At 41.0% G+C, this 21,996-nt stretch overlaps 1 long non-coding RNA gene across 1 annotated transcript; it reads left to right on the top strand.

The window, feature by feature from the left end:
- Positions 1-18,610: 18,610 nt before the first annotated feature.
- On the top strand, positions 18,611-21,700 carry LOC138874207 (uncharacterized). The gene is made up of 3 exons (XR_011401253.1): positions 18,611-19,122; positions 20,389-20,454; positions 21,628-21,700. It is a non-coding gene; the product is annotated as an uncharacterized lncRNA (long non-coding RNA).
- The last annotated feature ends 296 nt before the right edge of the window (positions 21,701-21,996 follow it).

The following is a 21,996-nucleotide window of genomic DNA, read 5'->3' as shown; positions in this document are numbered from 1 at the left end:
CATCATAGTGTACATAGTGTACATAGTATACACAAGTACGCATAATAGGCACAATGTGCGAACGCACATAGTTCAACATAGAGTAGAAATAAAATCCCCCAAGCAAGAAAGCTGGGGCAGAGGTTATGTTTTAAAAGGTCCAACAAAAGGTTTGATTCCAAAAGTTGTAGATGATCACCCATCAAAGTTATTTCCTTTTTTAGCCTTTCTTTAGCCCCGCACCAAACCAACATCGACGTCCAAAAGACCTCCCGACCAATATCCAAGAGGTGCCAAGTCAGGCAAATAAAGCCGAGAATAATACACTGATCCCCGGCGAAGAAGAAGATCATAAAACTGGAAATGAACTGATAATCCAAAGGAACCTCCAAAGAGAGGATCATATCAACGACACTCCAACTCTCCGGTGAAGAAATAAAATGAGAGAGTCTTGGCGGTGAAAACCTTCGCAGGCACCACAAGGCGACGAAAGATGAGAGATATAAGAAACGAGAGAGTCTTATCGGTGAAAACCTTCACAGGCACCGTAAGGCGACGGGAGTTGAGAGAAAAGAAAGAGTCTCATTAGTGAAAACCCCTCGAAGGGCACTATGAGGCAACAAGATGGATCAACGAAAAGGTCCGCGTTCACAAAGGAATGGACACCCATTTATCCCCAGCAAGTAAGGTCATCAGACAAGTTGATTGATACAAATAGACTGGGTCGGGAATCTATGGTGCACGTCATGATCACAAGGACCAGTCCTGTTGTCCAGATAAGTTTTTCTCTTTTCATTTTTTCCACCAAGTATTGGTTCAGAAAGATTTTCTTCTTTTCTCTATTTCTTTCATTTTTCTTTCTAAGAATTCATGTTGAAAGAGATTTTTCAAAGTATACTACCAGTCCAAAGTGGTCGGACGCCACAAGAAAGGGAAATCAATCCAGTGCAAGATATCCCCAGGCAATGCAATTCTATGCCTCACAATTTCGGGGGAAGTAAACCCTTGAAGGGGGTAATTTCGGGATTAAAAGCAGACTCCCAAGGCATGTCCTAAAAAGAGAAGCAGAAAGGGGGTTAAATGGAAAAACCACCCCAGCAAGCGACATCGTCCACCAACCAGTTGTTGGTGCACAGAGCAAGGAAAAGAAAAGGAAAAATCATCCCCCAACGGAAAGACCACCGTTGCCCCCACCATGATTAAAACTAATTAAGTCCTTCTGTCTGCTGCGGGAAATAAAGGTCGATTGAAGGCAGAGGAACGCGATACCAGAAAGGTCACCAAAACAGGGGCAGAAAATTTTCTGCCATTGTCAAAATTTTCTCGGAGGAACGGGAAAACAAAATCAAATCCGTCTTAGTTTAAATAGGCGTCCACCTGTATAACAAGAGGAATATTTTCATGTCTTAGTTTAAATAGGCGCCCACCTATATAACGAGAGGAATAAATTTCATGTCTTAGTTTAAATAGGCACCCACCTGTATAACGAGAGGAATAATTTTCATGTCTTAGTTTAAATAGGCGCCCACCTGTATAACGAGAGGAATAATTTTCATGTCTTAGTTTAAATAGGCGCCCACCTGTATAACGAGAGGAATAATTTTCATGTCTTAGTTTAAATAGGCGCCCACCTGTATAACGAGAGGAATAAATTTCATGTCTTAGTTTAAATAGGCGCCCACCTATATAACGAGAGGAATAATTTTCAGTCTTAGTTTAAATAGGCGCCCACCTGTATAACGAGAGGAATAATTTTCATGTTTTAGTTTAAATAGGCGCCCACCTGTATAACGAGAGGAATAATTTTCATGTCTTAGTTTAAATAGGCGCCCACCTGTATAACGAGAGGAATAATTTTCATGTTTTAGTTTAAATAGGCGCCCACCTGTATAACGAGAGGAATAATTTTCATGTCTTAGTTTAAATAGGCGCCCACCTGTATAACGAGAGGAATAAATTTCATGTCTTAGTTTAAATAGGTGCCCACCTGTATAACGAGAGGAATATTTTCATGTCTTAGTTTAAATAGGCACCCACCTGTATAACGAGAGGAATAATTTTCAGTCTTAGTTTAAATAGGCGCCCACCTGTATAACGAGAGGAATAAATTTCATGTCTTAGTTTAAATAGGCGCCCACCTGTATAACGAGAGGAATAATTTTCATGTCTTAGTTTAAATAGGCGCCCACCTGTATAACGAGAGGAATAATTTTCAGTCTTAGTTTAAATAGGCGCCCACCTGTATAACGAGAGGAATAAATTTCATGTCTTAGTTTAAATAGGCGCCCACCTGTATAACGAGAGGAATAAATTTCATGTCTTAGTTTAAATAGGCGCCCACCTGTATAACGAGAGGAATATTTTCATGTCTTAGTTTAAATAGGCGCCCACCTGTATAACGAGAGGAATAATTTCATGTCTTAGTTTAAATAGGCGCCCACCTGTATAACGAGAGGAATATTTTTATGTTTTAGTTTAAATATTTCAGGTTTTGAGAGCAGTAACCCCACCGGAAGGTAGAAGGTTACAACAGGAATATCCAGCAGGAAACAATAAAAATCCCCAGCACCGGGAAGCAGAAGGCGGCAAACTCAGGCACACGAGTCAAAAGGACGCGTAAGGACGCGTTTTAAAAGAAGCAGCTTGTGAACATTGAGTCATGCCCAGCGTGGCAAATCTGATGAAGAGAGCCATACCGCCGAAGGAACCATTTAAAAGGCTTGATGAAGAAGGCCGTGTCCCCAGCGGTTCAAGCAAAATGAAAACTGGTACTCAGAGGAGCAAAAGGCCCGTACCATCCCTCAAGTTCACAAAATAAAAGCATCGGAGGAAAACGCAAGCCGACAAGGAAGTAATCAGGCGTCCACCTGGAGAACAAGGACAAAGAAAGGAAGTAATCAGGCGTCCACCTGGAGAACAAGGACAAAGAAAGGAAGTAATCAGGCGTCCACCTGGAGAACCAGGACAAAGAAAGGAAGTAATCAGGCGTCCACCTGGAGAACAAGGACAAAGAAAAAAGAAATCAGGCGTCCACCTGGAGAACCAGGACAAAGAAAGGAAGTAATCAGGCGTCCACCTGGAGAACAAGGACAAAGAAAGGAAGTAATCAGGCGTCCACCTGGAGAACAAGGACAAAGAAAGGAAGCAATCAGGCGTCCACCTGGAGAACAAGGACAAAGAAAAGAAGAAATCAGGCGTCCACCTGGAAAACAAGGACAAAGGAAGGAAGAAATCAGGCGCCCACCTGGAGAACAAGGATAAAGAAAAGAAATAGAAATCAGGCACCCACCTGGAGAATAAGGGAATACAATTGAAGTATTGAAGCCAAAAGCCCGCTCATATGAGAAAGGAGCACACTTAGAATCAATAAAGCAGAGGAATACAACAGGAATCCCCCGCAGGAAACAATAAAAATCCCCAGCACCGGGAAGCAGAAGGCTACGGCTAAAATCCCCAGCATTCAACCAAGTTATAAATAGCAGAAGCTCGCCTCAAGAATGCGAGTCAACAGTCTGAGATGGTCAACAAAAGCTGGACACAAAAAAGGTATCAAGGTCTGCTCAAGGATATGTAGGCAAAACAAATATGGTCTGCTCAAGAACTAGCACCTACAACTAGCAAGTAGCAAGGTTCAAATCCAAAGTCTGTATGAAGCACCATTCAAGACTCAAGATCAAGTTCCAGAAGACTTAAAGATAGGAATCCTTGTAACTAGTAGCTGATAGGCTTAGTTAGTCTTTTTCAGTTTTCATTTTTGATGTAATGACAGGACTACGGACCGGAACCTCAACGGAACGGCACCTCGATCGGCTCTACACCTCGGTACATTTACCATCTCTCTCATTTCCGAACTACACGTGGCCTGATTCCTGTATAACCAAGGATATGTAGGCAGCTCAGACACCAGGGCTCGGTCACATTCCCTTTTTTTCCTTAGTGTAGTCCGTCCAAGTAATGGTCGGGTCAAAAACATGTCTAGTCGTTCTTTGTCGGAAAACTCTTCGTGTTTCCAGTCAAAGAGGGGCAGCTGTAGACACCTGATTTTTGACCCTCCCCGAGAATTTTCACATTTTTAGCGTGAATATGTGAATTTAGGTCTAATATAGCTATTTTGACTATTTTACTTTATTTCGTCGCAAAAAGAAATATTACAAAAAATATATATATAAATTTTAGTTTATGTATTTCTCATAAAATTGAAAAAATACAAAAAAAAATTGTACTTTATATAATTTCGAAAATCACCAAAAAATATAGTTCTATTAATGTTTTGTAGTCATTTTAATTTTGAAAAATGCAAAAAAAAAATATTACTTTATATTTTATCTTTATATAAAAACGAAAATTACAAAAAAATAATAATATATATAGTTTTATTAATATTTTATAGCTATTTTAAATCTTGAAAAAATATTTAAAAAAAAAGATATAGTTTTGTTTTAAATATTAGTCTTATTTTTGGTAGTTACTTTGCTTACATAGGATTAGTCGAAAAACTTCGTGTTCTTATTCTCGGGTCCGGGCAAAAGAATAATATTTGGGTTTTAACTTACCCACTTTTAGGCCTAATTTTCGGACCTAGCCCATAATAATCCGAGTCCACCACGCATGGGGAACACAGACGGAACACCGTACACGGGGAACACAAATCCGAGTCTAACCTAATTTTCGAAGGTTAGTGTTCTTCGTCCTTTGTTTCATTTCATTCGTTTTGCATATTATGGTTCAAGGCAAAAAATGAGAATATTCGATATTGATGAATGTCAACAATGCAATTTTTTGTTGTTGTGTTAAAAATGTTTATTCTATGTTTAGTTACTGCATGCTTAAAGTAAATGTGAGCATATGAACGGTTTGTGTCGTCTTTGTTAAATTGCTTTGTTTTTTTTTCATTTTTACCATGGATATTATTACCTGTTAGAATCATTGTTTTTTTGTTTAACCTCGGATGACTTCATTGGTAGAAAATCGTAGTTGTCTTAAGTTTGCCCTCGAATAATAAAAATGAGACGAGCCTCGCCAAATAAAAGGGACAAATTGCGGGGCCCTCACAAAATATATGTATTAAATACTTAGATTCCGGGATGGGTCGTTTAGCAAATTTCACGGCCCTACCCAAAAATAATAATGCGCTAGTTGCTTTAGGCGCGCCTTTAATAATGTTATCTCCCTAAACTCGGGTGCACATTTATGTGACCCAAATCCAAATCTCAACGGAGTCGAAATATGTCTCTAGTCACGGGCACATTGATTGTGGCGTGGCCCGAGATGCATTTCCATGACGTTGTAAATTCCTTTTAATAATAAATGAGACGAGCCTCGACAAAAAAAAATGTAGAAGCTGCGGGGCCCTCTAAATGCATATATATTAAAATACATAGAATTAGAGACAGGCCGTTTAGTAAATTTTACGGCCTTCCCCAAAATAACAATAATTTAATTGCTTTAGGCGCGTCTTAATAATTTATTCTCCTTAATTCGGGTGCACATTTCTGTGACCCAAATCCAAATCTCAACCGAGTCGAGATATGTCAATAACCACAGGTGCATTGATGTAACGTGGTTCGAGATATATTTTCACGACGTTGCAATTCTCGTAAAAGATAATAATAAAAGCGGTCAAAATTTAAAATTTGCACATAAGTTCAATATATAAAAAATCAGATAATCAAGCCAAATATAACAGTTGAGCGACCGTACTAGAACCACGGAACCCGAGAATGCCTAACACCTTCTCCCGGGTTAACAGAATTGCTTATCCGGATTTCTGGTACGCAGACTGTAATATGGAGTCATTCTTTTCCTCGGTTCGGGATTAAAACTGGTGACTTGGGACACCCTAAATCTCCCAAGTGGCTACTCTGAAATAAATAAACCGATTCCGTTTCGATTGTCCTTTAATTGGAAAAAACTCCCTTGTACCCCCGCAGGTGCGGAAAAAGGAGGTGTGATAGCTGGGAGAGGAAGATTGCAGAAGCGGAATGATGGGTGCATATGCGCATCCGCAGAAGCGTAATTGTAGCCGTAGAAGTGACGTGTGGTGCAGAATCATGAATTGATTGTCGCACCTGTTGTGCGCTAGAGCGGGAGAAATCCATAGGTGCAGAATGGCTGGTCTTCAGAGGGCTTAGCAAAAGCGAGATTTTCCCCAGAAGCGGAGGTCACAAATGTGACAATTTGACCACATATGCGGAAATGCTGGGCAGAATCTATACATATCGAGGGTTGGACATTTTGTCACATATTGAGCTATAGACTTTGAAATTGGGTTATTTTTAGGCAACTTTCACCATGTGGATTGGATTAAGTGTTCCCGACTCGATTTTGGTTATATTTCATGAATTTATCCTTGTTTTTGGCATGTGGTTGACGATTTCAAAAGAGAAATTTGAGGGTTTTTGACTAAGGTTTCATAGAGCGAAGTCTTGAGTTTTGAACACCAATTTGGAGTCGAATGTGAACGAAACTAGTATAGTTGGAATCGTAATTGAATGAATTGTTGGATTTTATAAGTTTTGTCGGGTTCCGAGGTGCGAGCCCGATGTTGATTTTTGGGTTGATTTTGGGTTTTTGAGTAAATATTTGACCTTTATCAATTTGGTTTGTTTCCTTTGGAATTGTTTGATGTAATTGAGTTTCTTTTGGCTAGTTTCGAGCCGTTCGTAGGTCGGTACGTTTGGAGCATCGTTTGGCTGACTCAGTATTGGATTTGGTTTGTTCGAGATAAGTAACACTTCTAAACTTGGTGTTGAGGGTATGAAATCCTGAATTACGTATTATGTGATTGATATTGAGGTGACGCGCATGATAGGTGACGAGTGTGTGGGCGTGTACCGTGTGAATTATGAGTTAGTCGGTTACATATAACTGTGTAGCTATCTTATCTGAACATTATTGCTGAACTCAATGTGTTAGAGCACTCGAGCTGTAATTTGTGCTAGAAGTCATGTCTAGACTATCTTATCCTGTTGGGGCCCACTGAGGTCATTTCTATTGTTGAGTTATCTATTTACATTGCAATTATATACTCAGTCATACGCATTTCTTTGCATATTATATCTCAGTCTCTGTTACCATTTATTGATACATCACATCATCATTTTGGGCTAATTTTTCATGACATTGTGAGCCCAAAAAACAGGAGAGATTGATGGTTGGGTGAGGCAAAGGGCCTGATTGTGAGGATATTGATACTACAACACATGAGTTGTCCATGCAGCATGTAATGACCCGGCCGGTCGTTTCATGAGTTTTAGTCACGTTCTCCCCATTTCTGCTTCCTTATCTGTCGTTCAGCTACATTTCATCGTATCATGTTGGTTGGTTCGGGTTTGGAGTAATTTTGATTCGGATAGCTTTGTTAGGTATTTTGGGAATTAGGAGCGTGATCAGAATGTAATTTGGAGGTCTGTGGTAGATTTAGGCTTGAATTGGCGAAATTGGAATTTTGACATTTTCCGGTTGGTAGTGAAAATCTTGATATCGGGGTCGGAATGGAATTCTAGAAATTGGAGTAGGCCCGTAGTGTCATTTGTGACATGTGTGCAAAATTTCAGGTCATTCGGATGAGGTTTGATCGGCTTTTTGATCGTTTGCAGAATTCGAAAGTTTTGGAATCCTTAGGCTTGAATCTGAGGTGTTTTGATGTTTCGATGCTGTTTTGAGTGTTCCTAAGGTTGGTATAAGTTTGAATTGTGATATGTGACTTGTTCGTATTTTTGGTTGAGGTCCCGGAGGCCTCGGGATGATTTTGGAAGGTTGTCGGAAAGTTGGTTTTTGTTATTCAGCTTCAGCTGTTGTTCGTATCATAACCGCACATGCGGAGTGGGAAACGTAGGTGCGACGTCCGCAGGAGCGAGGAAGCAGTCGCAGATGCGGCCATGAGCGAGAAGGCCAGAAGCCGCAGGTGCGGAAGCTGGAATGCACATGCGTGACCGCAAGTGCGGGTAGGTGCAAGTGCGGTTTAAGGGAAATAAGTGTAAACCGCAGATGCGGTTGGGTAGACCGCAGAAGCGGTACCGAAGAAGAGAGAAAAGGAACGCAGGTGCGGAATCCCTGGGTAAGAAAGTATATAAGCTTCCCTTCGCGAAAATTTGCCCATTTCCACCATTTTTGAGACGGGCTTGGAGTGTTTTGAGAGGTTTTGAAGAGGAATTCGAGGGGTAACACTTGGAGGTAAGATTTTTGAACTCAATACTCGATTCTATGGTAGTTTCTAACTGTTTAGACATGAAACTAGTGGAAATTAATGGTTAAAATTGGAGAATTAAGGCTTGAAATTGGAGAGTATAAATTGGGGATTTGAGGGGCCATTTGAGGTCCGATTTTGATGTTTTTGGTATGTATAGACTCGTGGCAGGATAAGGATTTTAGTAATGTGATTTTTATCAAATTCTGAGACGTGGGCTCGGGGGTCGGGTTTGGTCAATTTCGGGTTTTTCGAGTTGATTTGATTATTTTCGATTGGGCTTTGTTCCTTTAGCCTATATTGATGTTATGATTCTGATTTTAGATAGATTCAGGGCGATTTGAGGCCGAGTCGAGAGGCAAGGGCATTGCGGAGTAGGATTTCAACCGGTTTGAGGTAAGTAACGATTGTAAATCTGGACCTGAGGGTATGAAACCCCAGAATTTCGTACTGTTTTGGTAAATAGGGTGATGCACATGCTAGGTGACAGGCGTATGGGCGTGCACCCGTAGGAATTGTGACTTGGTTCGTCCCGTGACAAATGTAGAGTTGTTTATTTTGATAAACTCTATATGATATCTATGTGCTTTAGAACGGAACCTGTTAATTTGGGCCGAATGCCATGTTTGGGGCCTCGTGCCAAACTATTTGAGCCCTCAATGGTATTTTACCACTTTCCTCACACTGTTTTGATTCAAAAGCATATCCTTAGTCATGATTTTTACCTGTTTACTTTTGATTTAGTTTCATTACTTTGTTTTAAATATTTGAAAGTTGTATGGGCTGAGTTTCCCTCAATTTTCACTGAAATGTCGAGCGACTGTGGGGTTAATGACTGAGAGGGGACAAGGGCCAGATGGTGAGGATTATATATATATATATATATATATATATATATATATATATATATATATATATATATATATATATATATATTATGGATCGGGCTACGTGCCGCAACAATATTTATATGGATCGGGTTGCATGTCGCAATGATATGTTAGATCGGACTGCATGTCGCAGCGATATAGCGGTTGGGTTGTAGGAGCCCCTCCAGAGTCTGCACACTCCCAATGAGCGCAGTCGACTATATATTTATGGATTGGGTTACACGCCGTATCAGTTATTATTATGAGATATCCATTGAGCGGGAGTGTTGAGTGAGAGTACTGATTGACGAGAGTTGAGTCACGAATGACTGAGAGGCTGCCCGAGGGGCTAGATATATATGAGTGATGCTTTGCTGGGGGGCTTGTTTATGAAATTAATTTTTTCACTCTTTTTTTATATTGAGCCTCTATTGAAAATGGGTTGTACGAATGTTTTAAATAACTTTCACTGAAATCGAAGTTTTTACGAGCTGTTTGGAAATTGAACTATGGATTTGACTTTGATATTTCTATTGAGATTCTATGTTAGATTATGTATATGATTTAAATGCTCGTCACTGTACTCAGACTTTATTTACTTTGGTTACTTACTGAGTTGGCGTACTCACGTTACTCCCTGCACCTTGTGTGCAGATCCAGATACCAGAGCATCAGAGTGAGAGCTTTCAACAGATTTTGAGTATTTTCGGAGATAGCAAAGTAGCTGCACGACGTTCGCAGCCCTGCCTTTCTCCTTCCTATCCTTAGTGTTATTTATTGCAGCCTTTTCTTCTTATATTGAGTAGAAAGTACTGGACAATATCTTAGTGGCTCATGACTAGTGACACCAGGATCGAGAAGTATGGATGTATTTGCGTTTTTTGTTTTTCTTCCGCGTATTTTATTATATTAAATGAAAGACTTGTGTTCATAACGGATTTGAAAAATGAATTTACAAAAGACCCTTATGTTATCTTTGTTGATTCAACTTGCCTTGTATTATGATAGGCGCTATCACGACCGAGGTGGTTTGGGGTCGTGACAAGTTGGTATCAGAGCCTAGGTTACATAGGTCTCACGGGTCATGAGCCGGTTTAGTAGAGTCTCGCGACTCGGTATGGAGACGTCTGTACTTATCCTCGGGGGGCTGCAGAACCTTTAGGAAAACTTCACATTCTTGAAATTCCTGTCGTGCAAATCTGTTGATTCTAGTACTAAACTTCTATTATTCTATTCTCTTACAGATGGTGAGGATACGTGCTACTAGTCAGGACGGACGACCACCAGTTGGGGCCACTAGAGGCCGAGGTCGCGGTCGAGGTCATGGTAGGGGCAGAGGTGTAGCCCGTACAGTAGATGGGGCAGCACCTGTAGATCCACCAGTCACCCTAGTTCATGATCATATTCCAGTGGGGGATGCTCCAGCGGGGCCAGCTCAGGCACCCGCTGTGCCTATTGTTATTCCAGGTCTTCAGGAGACTTTGACTTAGATCTTGACGTATGCACTAGTCTTGCTCAGACGGTCGCAGTTTCTGCTACAGAAACCACTTCTTAGGCTGGGGGAGGCACTCAGACTCCTTCCGTCCACGCATCCGAGCAGGTTGTTCAGGGATTGCAGACACCAGAGGCACCATCAGCCTAGCCGGTTGCACATTTTCAGGATTTTGTAGTATCAGTTATGCCTGAGGACGAGCAGTGTCGATTGGAGAGGTTTGGTAGACTTCAGACCCCGACTTTCAGTGGTGTAGAGGGCGAGGATGCCTAAGGTTTCTTGGACAAGTGTCAGAGAATTCTTCATACAACAGGTATTCTGGAGACCAGCGGGGTGGCATTTACTACTTTTCAGTTTTCTGGAGCTGCCTTCACTTGGTGGGAGGCTTATGAGAGGCGTAGGTCCGTTGGTGCAATGCCCCTTACCTAGCAGCAATTCTCCGTTCTATTTTTGGAGAAGTATGTGCCACAGTCTCGTAGGTAGGAGCTGCAGAGGCAGTTCGAGCAGTTGCCTCAGGGTGATATGACTGTGACACAGTATGAGATGAGGTTTTCGGAGTTTGCTCGTCATGCTGTTTGGTTGGTTCCTACGGATAGAGAGTAGATCAGGAGGTTTGTTAATGGCCTTACATATCAGCTTTGGATTCTTATGACCAGAGAGAGGGTGTCAGGTGCTACTTTTGAGGATGTTGTTGGTATTGCCCATGATATTGAGTTAGTTCGTCGCCAGGAGCGAGATGAGAGTGAGGCTAAAAGGCCTCGGGGATTTGGTAGTTTTGGTGGTGTTCCTTCGAGAGGTCAGTTTTAGAATGGCAGAGGCCGCCCATTCAGGCATGCTCAGTTAGTCCGCCTAGTTTATCATGGGGCATCATCGGGCCATGGTTCTCACAGTTCTCATCAGGGCCATTCATCATTTAGTGCCCAACTAGCCCAGAGTTCATATCGTGCTCCATCAGTTCAGGGCTCTTCCATGCCAAGTCCTTCTACTGGTCATTTCGGTGCTAGGGGTTCCCTTCAGTCCTCGTTCCCCATACCAGGGAGTTGTTACGAGTGTGGAGAGTTTGGACATACGAGGATGCAGTGTCCTCGTCTTCTTGAGGGTCCATCTCAGCTGAGGAGTCAGCCCTTGACTTCAGCTCCAGCTGCTTCACCACCCGCTTAGGCAGCTAGGGGTGGGGGTCAGTCAGTTAGGGGTCGCCCTAGAGGGGGGCCGATCAGGTGGTGGTCAGGCGCATTTCTATGCCATCCCAGCCAGACCAGAAACCATTGCTTCAGATGCGGTGATTACAAGTATTGTCTCAGTTTGCCACAGAGATGCCTCTGTGTTATTTAATCCTGGTTCCACCTTTTCATATGTGTCATCGTATTTTGCTCGTTATTTGGATACGCCCCGTGAGTCTCTTATTTCCTCTGTTTGTCTATCTACTTCGGTGGGCGATACTATTGTTGTGGACCACGTATATTGGTCGTGTGTGGTAACTATTGAGGGTGTAGAGACCCGAGTGGACCTTTTGTTGCTGTGTATGGTGAACTTTGATGTGATATTAGGCATGGATTGGCTATCTCCGTGTCGGGCTACATTGGACTGTCACGCTAAGACAGTGATGTTGGCTATGCCGGGTGTGCCACAGATTGAGTGGCGAGGTTTGACTGATTTTGTCCCTAGTAGGGTGATTTCGTTTTTGAAGGCCCATCGGATGGTTGGGAAAGGTTGTCTTTCATACTTAGCGTTTGTGAGAGATGTCAGTGCAAAGATGCCTAGTATTGATTCTGTTATAGTGGTGAGGGACTTTCCCGATGTGTTTCCTGTAGACCTATCGGGCATGCCCCCGGACAGGGATATTGATTTTGGTATTAATCTGGTATCGGGCACTCAGCCTATTTCTATTCCACCGTATCATATGGCACCGACGGAGTTGAAGGACTTGAAAGATCAGCTTCAGGAACTCCTTGATAATGAGTTTATTTGGCCTAGTGTATTGCTTTGGGGTGCGCATGTTCTATTTGTGAATAAGAAGGATGGCACGATGAGGATGTGCATTGATTACGAGCAGTTGAACAAAGTTACAATCAAGAACAAGTATCCTTTGCCTTGTATTGATGATTTATTTGACCAACTTCATGGAGCGAGGGTGTTCTCCAAGATTGATCTCCGGTCAGGGTTCCACCAGTTGAAGATCAGGGACTCGGATATTCTTAAGATGGCTTCAGGACACAATATGGTCATTATGAGTTCCTTGTGATGTCTTTTAGGCTGACCAATGCCCTAGCAGCATTCATGCATTTGATGAACAACGTGTTTCAACATTTTGCCTCGTATTGATGATTTATTTGACCAGCTTCAGGGAGCGAGGGTGTTCTCCAAGATTGATCTCTGGTCAGGGTACCACCAGTTGAAGATCAGGGACTCAGATATTCTTAAGACGGCTTTCAGGACCCGATATGGTCATTATGAGTTCCTTGTGATGTGTTTTAGGCTGACCAATGCCCTAACAACATTCATGCATTTGATGAACAACGTGTTTCAGCCTTATCTCGACTCGTTGGTCATTGTATTCATTGATGATATTATGGTGTACTCGCGTAGTCAGGAGAAGCACACGAACATTTGAGAGTGGTATTGTAGCGGTTGAGGGAGGAGAAGCTTTATGCAAAGTTCTCCAAGTGTGAGTTTTGGCTTAGTTCAGTGGCTTTCTTAGGGCACGTGGTGTCCAACGAGGGTATTCAGGTTGATCTGAAGAAGATAGAAGCGGTTCAGAGTTGGCCTAGACCGTTCTCAGCCACAGAGATTCTTAGCTTTCTTGGGTTAGTGGGTTATTATCGTCAGTTCGTTCAGGGATTTTTCATCTATTGCATCACCCTTGACCATATTGACTCAAAAGGGTGCTTTATTTAGGTGGTCGGATGAGTGTGAGGCGATCTTTCAGAAGCTTAAGACTGCCTTGACCACAACTCCAGTGTTAGTCTTGCCTTCAGCTTCAGGTTCATATATAGTGTATTGTGATGCTTCGAGAGTTGGTATTGGGTGTGTGTTGATGCAGAAGGGTAGAGTGATTGCTTATGCTTCTCGTCAGTTGAAGCCCTATGAGAAGAACTACCCTATTCATGATCTAGAATTGGCTTCCATTATTCACGCGTTGAAGATTTGGAGGTATTACCTGTATGGTGTGTCTTGTGAGGTATTTACTGATCATCGTAGCCTCCAGCACCTGTTCAAGCAGAAGGATCTTAATTTGAGGCAGCAGAGATGGTTGGAGCTGCTAAAGGACTATGATATCACTATCTTGTATCATCCGGGGAAGCCAATGTAGTGGCTAATGCTTTGAGTAGGAAGGCATTGAGTATGGGTAGTTTGGAATATGTTCCTGTTGGGGAGAGATCTCTTGCAGTTGATGTTCAGGCATTGGCCAATTGGTTCGTGAGGTTGGATATTTTGGAGCCCAGTCGGGTCATAGCTTGTGTGATTTCTCGGTCTTCCTTGTTTGATCGCATTAGAGAGTGCTAGTATGATGATCCTCATTTCCTTGTCCTCAACGACAAGGTTCATCACGACGATGCTAGAGATGTGATTATTGGTAATGACAGAGTATTGATGATGTAGGGCCGGATATATGTGCCCAATGTGGATGGGCTTCGAGAGTTGATTCTAGAGGAGGCTCATAGCTCGCGGTATTCCATCCATCCGGGTGCCGCAAAGATGTATCAGGATTTGAGACAACATTATTGGTGGAGAAGAATGAAGAAGGATATAGTGGGATTCGTAGCTCAGTGTCATAATTGTCAGCAGGTAAAATATGAGCATCAAAGACCAGGTGGCTTGCTTTAGTGGTTAGATATTCCCGAGTGGAAGTGGGAGTGGATCACCATGTACTTTGTAGTTGGGCTCCCACGGACTTTGAGGAAGTTCGATGCTATTTGGGTGATTGTGGATTGGCTGACCAAGTTCGTGCACTTCATTCCTGTATGCACTACCTATTCTTCAGAGCGGTTAGCAGAGATTTACATCCGAGAGATTGTTCACCTGCATGGCATTCCAGTTTCAATCATTTCAGATAGAGGTGCTCAATTAACTTGGAGAACCGTACAGCGAGAGTTAGGTACTCAGGTTGAGTTGAGCACAACTTTTCACCCTCAGACGGACGGGCAGTCCAAGCGTACTATTTAGATATTGGAGGACATGTTGCATGTTTGTGTTATTGATTTTAGGGATTCATGGTATCAATTTCTACCGCTCACGAAGTTTGCATATAACAACAACTATCAGTCGAGTATTCAGATGGCTCCATATGAGGCTTTATATAGGAGACAATGTAGATCTCAAGTTGGTTGGTTTGAGCCGGGCGAGGCTAGGCTCTTGGGTACAAACTTAGTGCAGGATGCCTTGGACAAGGTGAAGGTAATTAAGGAGTGGCTTCGTGCAGCGTAATCGAGACAGAAAAGTTATGCTGACAAGAAGGTTCGTGATGTGTCTTACATGGTTGGGGAGAAGGTTCTACTGAAGTTTTCACCCATGAAGGGCGTTATGAGATTTGGGAATTGGGAAGAGGGGTAAATTGAGTCCCCGGTTAATTGGGCCTTTTGAGGTACTTTGGAGGATTGGGGATGTGGCTTATGAGCTGGCTTTGCCACCTAGCTTGTTGAGTGTGCATCCAGTATTCCATGTTTTTATGCTCCGGAAGTATATTGGTGATTCATCTCATGTTTTGGATTTCAGCACGGTTTAGTTAGATGATGATTTGGCTTATGATGTGGAGCCAGTGGCTATTTTGGGGCATCGGGTTCAAAAGTTGTGATCAAAAGATATAGCTTCAGTGAAAGTGCAGTGGAGAGGTCGGCCCGTGGAGGAGGATACCTGGGAGACCAAGTGGGAGATGTAGAGCAGATATCCTCACCTATTTGAGGCTTCAGGTATGTTTCTTGGCTCATTCGAGGATGAACGTTTGTTCAAGAGGGGGAGGATGTAACGACCCGACCGGTCGTTTCATGAGTTTCAGTCGCATTCTCCCTATTTCTACTTCCTTATGTGTTGTTCAGCTACATTTCATCGTATCGTGTTGGTTGGTTCGGGTTTGGAGTAGTTTTGGAGTGATATGAGACACTTAGTCTCTTAAGTTGGCCATTTAATTGGAAAAGTCAACTATAAGTTGACTTGAGAGTAAAAGATCTCGGAATTTGGTTTTTTTGATTCGGATATCTTCGTTAGGTGATTTTGGACTTAAGAGCGTGATCGGAATGTAATTTGGAGGTCCGTGGTAGATTAGGCTTGAATTGGCGAAATTAAAATTTTGGCATTTTTCGGCTGGTAGTGGAAATCTTGATATCGGGGTCGGAATGAATTCCGAAAATTGGAGTAGGCCCGTTGTGTCATTTGTTACGTGTGTGCACAATTTTAGGTCATTCGGAGGAGGTTTGATAGGCTTTTTGATCGTTTGCATAATTCGGAAGTTTTGGAATCCTTAGGCTTGAATCCGAGGGTGTTTTGATGTTTCGATGTTGTTTTGAGTGTTCCGAAATTGGTATAAGTTTGAATAGTGATATGTGACTTGTTCGTATTTTTAGTTGAGGTCCCCGGAGGCCTCAGGATGATTTTGGAAGCTTGTCAGAAAGTTTGGTTTTTGTTATTGAGCAGCTTCAGCTGCTGTTCCTATCATAACCGCACCTGTGGAGTGGGAACTGCAGGTGCGACGTTCGCAGGAGTGAGGAAGCAGCCGCAGATGCGGCCATGAACGAGAAGGCCAGAAGCCGCATGTGAGGAAGCTAGAATGCACTTGCATGACCGCAGGTGCGGGTAGGGAGGTGCATGTGCGGTTTAAGGGAAATAAGTGAAAACTGCAGATACGGTTGGGTAGACCGCAAAAGCGAGAAAAGGACCGCAGGTGCAGAATCCCTGGGTCAGAAAGTATATAAGCTTCCCTTCGCGAAATTTTGCCCATTTCCACCATTTTTAAGATGGGCTTATAGCGTTTTGATAGGTTTTGAAGAGGGATTCGAGGGGTAACGCTTGGAGGTAAGGTTTTTGAACTCAATACTCGAATCTATGGTGATTTCTAACTGTTTAGACATGAAATTAGTGGAAATTAAGGGTTAAAATTGGTAAATTAAGGCTTGAAATTGGAGAGTTTAAATTGGGAATTTGAGGGGACATTTGAGGTCCGATTTTGATGTTCTTGGTATGTATAGACTCGTGGGAGGATAAGGATTTTAGTGATGTAATTTTTATCGAATTCTGAGACATGGGACCAGGGATCGGGCTTGGTCAATTTCGGGATATTCGAGTTGATTTCATTATTTTCGCTTGGGCTTTGTTCCTTTAGCCTTTATTGATGTTATGATTCTGATTTTAGATAGATTCGGGGCGCGTTGAGGCCGAGTCGAAAGGCAAAGGAATCACAGAGTAGGATTTCATCTAGTTTGAGGTAAGTAACAATTGTAAATCTGTACCTGAGGGTATGAAACCCCAGAATTTCGTACTATTTTGGTAAATGAGGTGATGCACATGCTAGGTGATGGGCGTGCACCCGTAGGGATTGTGACTTGGTCCATCCTGTGACAATTATAGAGTTGCTTATTTTGATCCAACTCTATATGATGTGCTTTAGAACTGAACCTGTTAATTTGGGTTGAATGACATATTTGGGGCCTCGTGCCGAACTGTTTGAGCCCTCAGGGGTATTTTACCACTTTCCTCACACTGTTTTGATTCGAAAGCATATTTTGATTTAGTTTCATTACTCTGTTTTAAATATTTGAAAGTTGTATGGGCTGAGTTTCCCTGATTATTCACTAAAATGCCGAGTGGCTGTGAGGTTGATTACTGAGAGGGGCCAAAGGCCAGATGGCGAGGATTATATATATATATATATATATATATATATATTATGGATCGGGCTGCATGTCGTAGCGATATTTATATGGATCGGGCTGCATGCCACAGCGATATGTTGGATCGGGCTGCACGTCGCAGCGATATAGCGCTTGGGCTGTAGGAGCCCCTCTGGAGTCCACACACCCCTAGTGGGTGCAGTCGACTATATATTTACGGATCGGGCTGCACGCCGCAACGAGTATTATTATGAGATATCTATTGAGTGGGAGTGTTGAGTGAGAGTGCTGATTGGCGAGAGTTGAGTCACGAGTGACTAAGAGGCTGCCCGATGGGCTAGCTATATATTAGTGATGCTTTGCTGAGGGGCTTGTGTAGACATGTGATTTTTTACCCTCACCAAGATTTTTTATATTTTAGCATGTAAATATTTAATTTAGGCCTAATATAGCTATTTCAAATAATTTTGACTCTTTTACTCTATTTCATCACAAAAAATAAAAATTACAAAAATATTTTTCTTTTATTCTTGCTCATTGATATTTTATCTAATTACTTTTAGTTTATCTTACCTTTCATAAAATTGGAAAAATACAAAAATAGTATTGTTTTTTTTATCTATTTTCAAAAAAAAAGAAAAAAAAAAAGAAAAAAGATAAGAACAAAATTTCAAAAAATATATTTTAGTTTTAAAGTTATAGGTTTATAGTGTACATGGAGTAGTATTTAAATTTCATTAACTTAGTAACTTTATGTCTCCTCTTAATATTTTCTATTATCCTAGATAAATTAGTAGTTTGTGAAATTTTTATTTTTAATTTATTATCAAATTTTAGAAAAAAATGAAAAAAAGGAAATAATAAAGAAAAAGAGAAAGAAGGAACGAAAATAACAAATCCTCATGCTCACGTGATGTATATAAAAGAGGAGGATTTGCATTGCATCTGATTTTTCAAAATTTTGTCTTTTTCCATAACCAAATGTATAGGTGGTCCCCACTCCACACACAATTGATTCCTATTCATTTTCCATGTATATCTCAGCACCCCAAAACGGACAGGAGAGAGAATGTGAGTGAGGGGTCCACAAAAAATCATTTTCGGATTCTTTTCTTCTTACACAAGAAGGCTTTCTTCTTATATACTATAAATACACCACACACAGGGTGAGACGAAAAAAAAAGACGAAAAAAAGGAAAAATAGGAATCGAAAAAGAAAAGAAGCAAAAAAATAGTTAAAAGAGAGTCTTTCTTTCTCAAAAAGGCAGCCATGGGAGCTCACTGAAAACACTACACAAGCTCCATTAAATACTCCAAAATTTACCCCTAAACCACCTTGCCTTCCCAAAGAAAATGTAGCTTGAAGCCACTGCAAAAACAGCCTAGAACCTCCACAAAAATTAGCTCCAAATCCCACCTAAAAATTTAGCTCCTTCTTTACCCTTTAAAACACCATGAAACACCTAAAATCCAGCTTCGAAAATCAGCCACAGTAGCTCCCCAAAACAACACCAAAAAATCCGACGATATACCGTCCGAAACCAGCGAAAACCTCCGTCGAAATGACCCCTTTTTGCACTCGAAAATGATTGTCTGTGTAGATTTCGTCCGGGTCTTGTTTCGAGTTCGTCATTGAGGTCTTGGGCGTTTGGTTCTGTTCCGTGGAAGGTCCTTGTTTTGCCTTTGCTTGGGTCGAATTGTAGTTGCCGATTTCCTTGCATTTTTTGCTTCGCCGAAGGTTCTTCAATATAAAAGGAAGTTCTCAGTTGTAAGGTCCACTCTTTGCACTTATATTATCTCAATTTGATTTTGCTAGCATAGTGAATGATACTTGCAATTGTTGATCTTCAGTGTTATTTTATCCTTGTTCGTCGTCTTAGTTCACTTATCTGCGTTCCAGAAAATACGTACTTCTGCTTTGAAATCCTTTGGATGAATCCACGCTCATTTTTTGCTGCATGGAATTAAGCTATATGCTTGATACAATTGCTGAATTGATGTATTAGCTTTTGTTTTTTTTTTCCATAAAATATGTCAGTAAGTTTATGTAGTTAATTGTATTTTGAGAGATGGTTGATTATATTTGGATTGGTTTGAAGCTGTTAAGACTCGACAAGAATTTGGCTTGAATCCAAATTTGGACCTACTTATTTAATTACATAGGTAGAAATATAGTTAATTATTAATAAGAGACCTAGGCTACGGTATTAATAATAAATTATTGTGGTTATGGGTACGGTTCCCATGGCATGGTCACGATACATTAATCTCAATCTGGGTGTACATTTTATGTGACCCGGTTCTAATTTTCAACAAGGTTAAATAGAACATGTCGTGAATCACGGGTGCATTTCATGTAGCGTGGCTTACGATGTGTTTTAAATAACCTTGAAATAATCCCTTAAATAAACAAAAGCGGTTATAAAGTTAAAAAATGCACATAGATTTTAAATGTGTAATTAATCAGATAATTAGGCCAATAATAATAGTTGAGCGACCGTGCTAAAACCACGGTACTCGGGAATGCCTAACACCTTCTCCCGAGTTAACAGAATTTCTTACCCGGATTTCTGTGTTCGCGGATTGTAAAACAGAGTCAATCTTTTCCTCGATTCGGGATTTGAACCGGTGACTTGGGACACCATAAAATTATCCCAAGTGACGACTCTGAATTTAATAAATAAATAATCTCATTTCGATTGTCACTTAAATTGGAAAAAAACTCCCTTATATACCCTTTCGAGTGTGTAAAAAGGAGGTGTGATAGCTTGTTTATGAAATTACTGTTTTCACTCTTCTTTTATACCGAGACTTTATTGAAAATGGGTTGAACAAATATTTTAAATAACTTTCATTGAAACCGAAGTTTTTACGAGCTGTTTGGAAATTGAACTACGGATTTGACTTTGATATTTCTATTGAGATTCTATGTTAGATTATGTATATGATTTAAATGCTTGTCACTACATTTAGACTTTATTTACTTTGGTTACTTACTGATTTGGCGTACTCACGTTACTCCGTGCACCTTATGTGCAGATCCAGGTGCCAGAGCATCAGAGTGAGAACTTTCAGTAGCTTCTGAGTATTTCCGGAGATAGAAAGGTAGTTGCATGACGTACACAACCCTACCTTTCTCCTTCTTATCCTTAGTGTTATTTATGTCAGTCTTTTTTTCTTGTATTGAGTAGACAGTACTGGACAGTATCTTAGTGGCTCATGACTAGTTACACCAGGATCGGGCAATGTGGATGTATTTGCATATTTTGTTCTTTTTTCGCGTATTTTGTTATATTAAATCAAAGACTTGTGTTCATAACTGATTTGAAAATGAATTTACAAAAGATCATTATGTTATCTGTGTTGATTCGGCTTGCCTAGTACTGTGATAGGCGCCATCACGATCAGGGTAGTTTGGGGTCGTGACACAGTACGCGAGTTGTCCGTGCGGATCCAGATATTGATATTATAGTACGTGAGTTGTCCGTACAACATGTGAGTTGTCTGTGCGGATCCAGATATTGATGCTATGGCACGTTGTCCGTGTAGCACGTGAGTTGTTCGTGTAGATCAGACTTTATTGATTCATGCCAGGATTTGGCTTATTATAGTGCTTGGGCTGGATCGGCCCCTCCGGAGTCTGCACATCCACAATGGTCATAGTTGCTAGAAGTTATTATGTTTGGGCCGGATTTGTCCTAGGCTGGATCTTCCCTGTACAATATTGAGTGTGTTTAGTGATTGAGCGTGATGAATGGAAAGTGTGAGACAGTGAGATTGAGTACTTTGAGAGTGTGAGTACATAAGTTCATCACTGGGATGCATTGAATTTGGCATGTGTACTTGAGATACATGCATAGAGATGCACTTCCTTATACTATGCGATTTTGGTGGCATTCATGATTTTACCTGTATATTGACATATAGGCATAGAGATGTATTTTTCTCATGCTATCTGAAAATGAAACATCTTATTTATTATTGAAAGTTTTTTGGAAAATCACAGTTTTCAAACTTACTCCTATGTTTTTGGTGTTTCGGCAAAAGATTTGGGATTTACTAGTATACCTGAAAAGCATGCCTATTTTTCGTAACTGTAAACGAGTTCAGCATCTTATCTCTGAGTTATTTTCTTGTACCACTTTTATTATATTGTTCTATGGCTGGTTATTGGAGTTAGACCCTGACCCTTGTCCCGGCTCGTCAGTTCTTTCAACCTTAGGTTATTGAGTAAATAGGGTCGGTTACTCATACTACACTTTTGCATATTGCGTGCAGATGTTGCGACGTATGACGGGAGATGGATCGGAAGATGTACCTGCGTTCCAGTTATGTCTATCACTAGTCCTTGATAACATTATATTCAAATTCTATTTATTTACATTTCAAACAGATGTTGTAATTATTTCAATTTAGTTTTTGTAAAGAAATATATATCTTAGACGCTCATGATTTTTACTATTAGTCCTTGGAAAATTCTTTATATAAGAATTTTGAGCATTTGCACTTCGCTCGGTAGTTTGAGGGCAGAAGTAGCTCCGTATGATGTATTATAGCCTGTGTGAATCATCGGTTTTGGTTTTCAGTTATTTGGAAGTGATTTGGAAGAATGAATTTCATCATTGAAGCTTTAAGTTGGAAGAGTTG

This window comes from Nicotiana sylvestris, chromosome 7 (genome assembly GCF_000393655.2).
Source record: "Nicotiana sylvestris chromosome 7, ASM39365v2, whole genome shotgun sequence".
NCBI classification, from domain to species: Eukaryota; Viridiplantae; Streptophyta; class Magnoliopsida; order Solanales; family Solanaceae; genus Nicotiana; species Nicotiana sylvestris.
This window is presented reverse-complemented; position numbering and strand designations above follow the sequence as displayed.